Genomic DNA, 6,784 nt, shown 5'->3' with positions numbered 1-6,784 from the left:
TCTATAAGCTTGATGTTTTTAAAATATTTTTTAAGGACCTTCCATGGATTTAAAAAAAATTGTTTATTACGTAGGCGTGAATTTTTTTAATGTTTAAAAATAATTTTTAAGGACTATGGTGACGATCGATCGTCACGAAATTTTTTCTGATGTCTTTAAAAGTTTCTTAAAATAATAGTTTTAACGATTGGCGCATATGGAAGGTCCTTAATTTTTTTTACGGTCGACAACTATGGAAGGTCCTTAAAAATTATTTTCAAGCATGTTTTTTAAACAAATCCACGCCTATGTAATAAACAATTTTTTAAAATCCATGGAAGGTCCTGAGTCCTCTTAATGAATTTAAATTACAATTTATAGGAAACAAGTGACTATAAACTCCTAGATTTATTAAGCTTTCCCAGATGGGTCTAGGACCAATATTTCGTAGTAAATTAATACCCTCATAACATAGTTGTGTATGCTATAAGTGTATTAACAAAATTACCTAATAATAATCAGTCGTAGAATATCTACAAGTACCTTACCCGTTACTTCAATAACAAGCCTATTCTCTACTAAGATGCTCCTCTTCATTAATTCTAGGAAATGTTATACAACAAAACCTAAATGTAGGAAACAAAACCAAAACAATTTTTAATGCAAACAAATGATCATTCTTCAAACTTATTTGAAAGATATTTGAAATTGTTAAAAAGCTCGAAACCCTCCTCCCCTCTGTGATTTCTCCCATCCATTTCCTTTTCTTTATTTCACTCGTTTAATTGCAATGATTAATTGAGGGCCATTATAATTCTATTTATGGTCCATACAAATGGCAAATGCAAGATGCATCACCATCACTGACTGTCTGTCTGTCCGTCTTTCTGTCTCCATCATCATTATCAGCAGCAGCATCAGCAATAGCTTGACTTTACTGCGCCATTTTACATCATTCATTTCCATTCCAAATTCCCATTTTTGTTTTACTTTGTTTTGGTTTCATTTCATTTCTTTGCATCTCTGGCCCCCAGTGGTGGACACTAATGAGCTATTGCATTCGACAACAGCAACAACAATTACCATGAAGAAAAAAAATCACTGGTTCGACCTCCAAAACAATCAGTATCCCTGTCTCCCAAAGAGCTTAAAATGTATGGAAGATATGACGTACAAGGCAACAAAAAAATACCAAAGAAGGTTCCCAAAAAATCAAAAAGAGGAACAAATGGTCTGACAAATTATGGACATTGCATACAGAGTCGTCATCATATCGGACATAATTATGGGTTCACTTACATCATCATTTGACTAGCCATCAAGCATGTGCAAGTCAGTAAGTATCCGCCGTTGGTTAGAGACAGTTAATGTGAAATTATGGATGAGTTTCATTTTTTGCTGTTCCATGAGATTTCTTTATTTCAGTTTTGCATTGTTCGAATGGGAAGAAACATCAGGATTTTTTGGCATCCATCATGCTACTACTTAGTTTTTTATAATAATCAAGAAAGAAACATCTTTAAGGTTGGTCATTCCGTTCGATACGGTTCATTAATTGTTATAGTTTTTAACCCGAATAGTGCTGTAATTATTTTTTTCGAATTGTGGGACGAAACTTTCAGCGTCTCTAGATTGTGGGCCACTGAATTCAAAAATTTGATTTGTATCATTTTTTCTTATCAGGATAATCGACAGGATCAATTTGTGGGCTGTGGCCGCATGTTCACACTAGCACTGAAAATGAAAATATTGGGTGCTATTTTAGAAAATTTTTAAGGGCCTTCAAGAACGAATTTTTTTAAGGGACTTCAATAAACGCGGTTTAAAAAAAAATATATATATTTTTTTTTAAGGATTTTCCATTAGCGTGGATTTTTTATAAGCACTAATTTAAATAAAAAATATTTTTAAAGACCTTAAATTAGGGTATTATATATTTTTGTAACAGGCAAAACGAAACGAGACAGACACATGGTTCCTTTTGAGAATATGCATAGAATCACTTTTTAAGTCGACTTATGCATGTCCGTCTGTCCGTCCGTCCGTGTGTCCATGTATTTTTGTTAACAAAGTACAGGTCGGATTTGTGATCAGATTTAGATGAAATTTGGCACAGTTAACTTAACCAAAGTCCCTATATATCCTTCGATTTGCACGAAATTTGGCATAGCTTTCTGAATTAAGCCTAGAACGATGTGTGTACAATTTAGATATAGCTCCCATACATATTTTCGTCCGGTTTTAGGTAAATAGTGCACAAAAGTCCCTATATATCCTTCGATTTGCACGAAATTTGGCATAGCGTACTGACTTAAGTCTAGAAAGATGTGTGTTAAATTTCGTGAAAATCGGTTCAGATATATTTTCGTCCGATTTTAGTTAAATAGTGCACCAAAGTCCCTATATATCCTTCGATTTGCACGAAATTTGGCTTAGCATTCTGAATTAAGCCTAGAACGATGTGTGTAAAATTTCGTGAAAATCGGTTCAGATTTAGATATAGTCCCCATACATATTTTCGTCCGATTTTAGGTAAATAGTGCAACAAAGACCCTATATATCCTTCGATTTGCACGAAATTTGGCATAACATTCTGAATTAAGTCTAGAAAGATGTATTTTAAATATCGTGAAAGTTGGTTTAGATTTAGATATAGCACCCATATATAATTTTCATCCGATTATATGTAAATGGTGCACCAAAGCCCCTATATATCCTTCGATTTGCACGAAATTTGGATTTATAAGTTTTTAAAGAACTCAAAATGTGGCCGAATGAAAAAACATACTGAAATAAGTGTAACCTAACATGTGGCAAGTTTCGATGAAATTGGTTTTGCTTTAAATTTATTTACATAATTTTGTCCCATTGTAAGAAGCAACTCTATATCTGACTAAAATTTAGTATAGGTTTCAGAATGACATATTTAATTTCATGTTAATGGTCCTTCAAAAATGCGACGTCTGTTAGGATTCCATCTGTTGGATATACCCAAAGTGGTGAAGGGTGTCATATAGTCGGCCCAGTCCGACTTTACTACTTTCCTTACTGGTTTTTTATTTAGCATTGTGAATAGTTTAATAAATTCCGTTAGGGTTAACAATAGTCGACCAGAACAACGAAAGAAAATTATTTTATCCTTAAGCATTTCTTCCTCTTGCCTTGTCGTCAGGTGTATCAGGCAGGACACTCATTGCTGAGTAACTCACAAAAAAAAATCTTGGTGTATCTGATAATTTAACTTAATTTAGCTTTAAGCATAAAACCAGGTACTGCCTTCTAATTGATTCTTGTACTCACTGTGTGTGTGAGTACTCACTTCCAAGGAAGTGAGGATAATTGTTTTCTCACTGGCCTGAATGCAAAGAAAAACACCTAAATCTGTGTAAGAGGAAATCAACGAAAAAACAAAAGGAGAAGACGACGACGCATCGTGATGCGTGAATGACAACACATTTATTGCAGTCAAAGTTATTTGTTTTTTGTGGCCAGTTAATAATCCGACTTTAACGACTGCAATTTGGGGGATTATACCTCTATGCCAGCCCCCTGTTTTTCTGTTGTTTCATGATCCCCTTGAAACAATTGTTGAAAAGATTTGTTTCGTTTTTTTGCTCAGAACTTCTCATAATAATTTACTTGTTGGAAGAAAATGTCGCTGCACTAAGGCAACATTCGCGCAATTAAAGTTATAACAAATGGCCATGGTCATCAGTCATTCCGAGTACTCGGCACATCATTAGCTAGTCGTCGATGCATACGGCAAGGGGTGGAGTGCATGATATGATACTGATGATAATGTTGTTGGTCAAATCGACTGGACCGACCATAAGTAACATGTCATCGTGCCAGTATACAACAAAAAACGACAAAAACAAATATATTTGATTTTTTTTCTTCATGTAATTTTAAATTCAACTCGATTGTTTTGAGAGAGAGAGAGAGAGAGAGAGGGGCCGGGATAAATGATTGAGTATGTGAGTTCTGCTATTGCAGATAAAATTGTAAAACAACATAATCTCTTAAGATCTGCAGTAAAGAATCGAGGAGATTTATTTGGTATTTTTGCATGAATAATAATTAGAATTTGTTACCGGGCTGTCCTGTTTGGTAATCTGTAAGAAATCTTTGTTCTTTGTTGGCGTGGCATATATATTTTGTGATTACTCTTTTCAAGCGACAAAAGAGAGGAGGAGGAGGAAAGGAGAAGGAGGGGGTGTCCAGCTGAAAACAGGGTCTACATATGCATATATTGTATATATATCTCTTACTATCTGAACGAATTAATCAACAACTCCAAGTCAAACATAGATTTTATTTTGGTAGGTTGTATATCTTCCCGTTCCTTCTTTTTCGGTGTGGTATTGGTGCGGTGCCAACTGACCAGCCAGCAGATAACATAATTTATTTATATTCATAACACCCAAGAGACAATTTTATTTATTTACCATAGCCAAAACGAGGACATACTCGCCGTGTACATACAGATGTAGGAATTAATGTACTGATCTTTTGCTTGGCCCGGCCTGGCCGTCCCCATATTGCCGTACAAGTTGTGTGTACTTGTACTTACCACCGGGGCAATATTGTACATACGTACATACTATATTCATACATATTGATATATATGAAAGTGTTTGTCGTCCAACTGTGCTAACACACAATGAATCACAGATTGTGACATTGTTACATGGGGTATAACCAGAAGGTGGCCGGTCAACCAATTCATGAATGTGTGTGCGTAGTACCCTACGACAAAGTCAAAAATAAAAGAAAAACAGATCACATCTCCAGATTTGCGTAGATATTAGAGTGAGTCTATGGTAGATGTTGAATCAATTTGACCACGCAACAAAATGCGGATACTGAAGGCTGGAAAATTTCGTATGAAGATAAAAGCCCTTGGCAGGTATTAGAACCCAGAAGGACGAGTATCTTTAAAAAAATCCACGGCTTGTGCGAATCCAAAAAAGTAACTTTAAAAAATCCACGGCTTGTGCGAATCCAAAAAAGTATCTTTAAAAAAAACCACGGCTTGTGCGAAAGTAAAAGTATCTTTAAAAAAAATCCACGGCTTGTGCGAATCCAAAAAAGTATTTTAAAAAAATCCACGCCTTAAAAAGTATCTTTACAAAAATCCACGCCTTAAAAAGTATCTTTACAAAAATCCACGCCTTGTGCGAATCCTTTAAAAGTATCTTTAAAAAAATCCACGACTTAAAAAGTATCTTTAAAAAAATCCACGCCTTGTGCGAATCCTTAAAAAGTATCTTTAAAAAAACCCACGCCTTGTGCGAATCCTTAAAAAGTATCTTTAAAAAAATCCACGCCTTGTGCGAATCCTTAAAAAGTATCTTTAAAAAAATCCACGCCTTGTGCGAATCCTTAAAAAGTATCTTTAAAAAATCCACGCCTTGTGCGAATCCTTAAAAAGTATCTTTAAAAAAATCCACGCCTTGTGCGAATCCTTAAAAAGTATCTTTAAAAAAATCCACGCCTTGTGCGAATCCTTAAAACGTATCTTTAAAAAAATCCACGCCTTGTGCGAATCCTTAAAAAGTATCTTTAAAAAAATCCACGCCTTGTGCGAATCCTTAAAAAGTATCTTTAAAAAAATCCACGCCTTGTGCGAATCCTTAAAAAGTATCTTTAAAAAAATCCACGCCTTGTGCGAATCCTTAAAAAGTATCTTTAAAAAAATCCACGCCTTGTGCGAATCCTTAAAAAGTATCTTTAAAAAAATCCACGCCTTGCGCGAATCCTTAAAAAGTATCTTTAAAAAAATCCACGCCTTGTGCGAATCCTTAAACAGTATCTTTCAAAAAATCCACGCCTTGTGCGAATCCTTAAACAGTATCTTTAAAAAATCCACGCCTTGTGCGAATCCTTAAAAAAATCCACGCCTTGTGCGAATCCTTAAAAAGTATCTTTAAAAAAATCCACGCCTTGTGCGAATCCTTAAAAAGTATCATTAAAAAAATCCAAGCCTTGTGCGAATCCTTAAAAAGTATCTTTAAAAAAATCCACGCCTTGTGCGAATCCTTAAAAAGTATTTTTAAAAAAATCCACGCCTTGTGCGAATCCTTAAAAAGTATCTTTAAAAAAATCCACGCCTTGTGCGAATCCTTAAAAAGTATCTTTAAAAAAATCCACGCCTTGTGCGAATCCTTAAAAAGTATCTTTAAAAAAATCTACGACTTGTGCGAATCCTTAAAAAGTATCTTTAAAAAAATCCATGCTTGTGCGAATCCTTAAAAAGTATCTTTAAAAAAATCCACGCCTTGTGCGAATCCTTAAAAAGTATCTTTAAAAAAATCCACGCCTTGTGCGAATCCTTAATGAGTATCTTTAAAAAAATCCACGCCTTGTGCGAATCCTTAAAAAGTATCTTTAAAAAATCCTCGCCTTGTGCGAATCCTTAAAAGGTATCTTTAAAAAAATCCACGCCTTGTGCGAATCCTTAAAAGGTATCTTTAAAAAAATGCACGCCTTGTGAGAATCCTTAAAAATTATCTTTAAAAAAACCCACGAATCCTTAAAAATTATATTTTAAAAATTAAATGATAATCCGGGGCCAATGACCCTTAATCCGGGGTCAATGACCACGTATTAAATCTTAATCCGGGGTCAGTGACACTTAATCCGGGGTCAATGACCCTTAATCCGGATTAAACCTTAATCCGGGGTCAATGACCCTTAATCCGGATTATACCTTAATCCGGTGTCAATGGACCGGATTAAATATTAATCCGGGGTCAGTGACACTTAATCCGGATTAACTCTTAGTCCGAGGTCAATGGCCCTT

The sequence above is a fragment of the Musca vetustissima genome, unplaced genomic scaffold (genome assembly GCF_032173495.1).
Source record: "Musca vetustissima isolate MV318-11 ecotype Yass unplaced genomic scaffold, APGP_CSIRO_Mvet_v1 utg9639, whole genome shotgun sequence".
Classification (NCBI taxonomy): Eukaryota; Metazoa; Arthropoda; class Insecta; order Diptera; family Muscidae; genus Musca; species Musca vetustissima.
This window is presented reverse-complemented; position numbering follows the sequence as displayed.